Source organism: Microtus ochrogaster, chromosome X (assembly GCF_000317375.1).
Source record: "Microtus ochrogaster isolate Prairie Vole_2 chromosome X, MicOch1.0, whole genome shotgun sequence".
Taxonomy (NCBI): Eukaryota; Metazoa; Chordata; class Mammalia; order Rodentia; family Cricetidae; genus Microtus; species Microtus ochrogaster.
The window spans coordinates 2,335,093-2,338,232 of record NC_022026.1 but is presented as its reverse complement, the minus strand read 5'-3'; positions in this window follow the sequence as shown (position 1 = coordinate 2,338,232).

Here is a 3,140-nt window from a genome sequence, read left to right as displayed (position 1 = left end):
AACTGAACAATTGTCTACTGAATGAAAAAATGTGTCAAAACAGAAATTAAATACTTTATATAATTCAATAAAAATAAATGCACAACATACACAGATTTAGGGAGCACAATGAAAATGGTTCTAAAAGGCAAGTTTATATTACTAAAATTGTAAGTTAAAAAAATTAAGGGAGGTAGATCTATATTAGCAATCAACAGTACAGCTGAAAGCTCTAGAACATAACAAAAACAAGAAATCACACCCAAAAAGAGTAGATGGCAAGTACTAATCACACTCAGGATAGAAATCAATAGAAACAAAGAGAAAATATAAAGAATCAATGAAACAAGAAGTTGGTTCTTTGAGAAAATAAATAAGAGAGAAAAACTCTTATCTAAATAATCTAAAATGCTGAAAGATGATATCCAAATTACCAAACACAGAAATGAAAAAGGGGAATAGCAACATACACCAAGGAAATCCACAGAATCATATGTGTAGGGTCATTTAATTTCTGTTTAAATAAATAAAGCTTGCTTGAGGATCAGAAATGTAAAACAGCCCCACTGGCCAGACTTACAGACCAGGCAGTGGTAACACATAACTTTAATTCCAGGAGCCACACTAGTTGACACAGAAACCAGGTAGTGTATGCCTTTAATCCCAGTGGTGCACACTTTTAATCTCAGTCCTAGAGAAAAATATAAGACAGGAGGAGACAGACCACAGACACAATCTTATTCTGAGAGTCCTGGAGTCAGGAACACCATTTCAGACAGAGGTTGAGGTAAGAGCCAGTGCATGACTGCTTTGCTTTCTCTGGTCTTCAGGCTGAACTCCAAATTTTTTCTCTGAGTTTATATTGTGCTTCAAATAAGGATACACTTTAAAAGCCTGTGCTCAACCAAATTGGATTTTTTAAAAAATGGATAATTTGACAAGTCCTACTTACCTAAGTTAAATTAAGTGTATGTAAACAATTTAAGTAAACCTATAACTCCTAGTGAAATAGAAGCCATAATTAAAACTGTCCTAGCCAAAGAAGGCCCAAGGTCTTGTGATGATTTTATCACAGAAATCTGCTAGATTTTAGTAGAAGAGTTAATGCCAATACTCCTCAAATTATTCCATAAAATAAAAAGAGAATGAACATTATCCAATTTGTTTTATGAGGCCACAGGTACCCTGATACCCAAACTACATAAGGAATCAAAAAATAATTACAGACAAATTTCTCTTATGACTATATGTGCAAAAATAATCAATAGAATACTTGTAGAAAAATGAATTCAAGAATCCATCAAAAAGGTCATTCAACAGGATCAAGTATGCTCCATCCCAGAGATGCAGGAATGGTTCAACAGATGTTAACCAGTAAGTGTAATTCATCATATAAACAAATAGAAATATAAAAACCACATGATCATCTCATTAGATTCAGAAAAGACCATTGAAAAATTCAATAAATCTCCTGAAGAGATTAGTGATACAAGGGACATACCTAAACATAATGAAGGAAGTTTAAAGAATGACCATAGGCATCATCAATCTCAATGGAGAGAAACTAAAAGCAGTTCACCTAAAATTGTAAACAAGAGTAGGCTCTCCACTCATGTTACATATTCAATATAGTATTTGAAGACTTAGCTAGAAAATTAAGACAATGGAAGGTAAATCAAGGGAATAAAAATTGGAAATTAACATTCTAAAATACCTTTATATGCACATGATATGGTAGTATACAAAGTAACCTTGAAAATTGCACTGAGAAACTCTTACAGATAATAATCACAAGTAGTTGAATACAAAATTAACTCCCACAAATTAGTAGTCCTCCTATATACAAGTGGCAGACTGAGAAAGAAGTCATGGTAGTAACATATTTTACAATTGTCTCAAATATTACAAATATTCACTCTAAGCAAGTAAAAAATATGTATAAAAACTTGAAAAAGGAAATTGGATAAGATATCAAAAGATAGAAATATCTCTCAGTATTATGGATTGGTAGAATTAACATAGTAAACATGGATATCTTGCAAAGGCAATCTACAGATTCAATGACATCTCAATAAAAAATCCAACACAACTTTTCACAGATCTTGATAGACAATTCTCAACTTCATATGGAAACACACACACACACACACACACACACACACACACACACACCAAAATCCAACCAAACCAATAAAAAGGAGGAGAGCTAAAACAATTCTGAACAATAAAAGAACTGTGGAAGGTCTCACCATTCCCTAGTTCAAATATTCCATGGTATTGGCATAAAAACAAATACGTTAATCAGAGACAGATAAACTCACACACTCATGGAAAGCTATTTTTTTAAATAAAGAAGTCAGAAATACTCACTGGAGAAAAAAGCATCATCTGGACAGACTAAATTCCTGCATGCAGAAGAATGGAAATTGATTTGTACTCATACATTGAGCAAACCTCAACATCAAATGGACCAAAGATCTCAACATAAAACCAGATACATTGACCCCAATAGAAGAAAAAAAAAAGAGGTAATGCCTTGGAGCAGGAAATAACTTTCTGAACAGAACACTTTTATTGCAGGCACTAAGATCAACAATTAATACATGGGACTTTATGAAGCTGAAAACCTGTAAGGAAAAGAACACTGTCAATCAGACACATAAGTAGTGACAAAATGGGAAAAGAATTTCATCAACTTCACATCTGACAAAGGGTTGATATTCAAAATATATAAAGAACTGAAAAAACTAGATATCAAAAACCCAAATAATCAATTCAAAAATGGGGTACAGTTTTAAACAGAATTTTAAACAGGGGAAACTCAAATTAATGAGACACAAAGAAATGTTCAACAGCCTTAGCCATCCGGGAAATACAAATTGAAATGACTTTGTAATTTTACAACATTTGCCAGAATTATTAAGGTCAATAACACAAATAACAGTTCATGTTGGTGAATATGTGGGTCAAGGAGAACATTTCTTCATTGTTGGTGGGAGTAAAAACTTAATTGCTACTATGGAAATCACTATGATTATTCATCAGAATGTTGGGAATATATCAACCTCAAGATTAAGATACAGAATGTTGAAATAGGAGCAGTGGGGCTGCGTCCCCAGCACCCCGGCTGCCTGTCTAGCTTATGCCCCAAAATAATTACA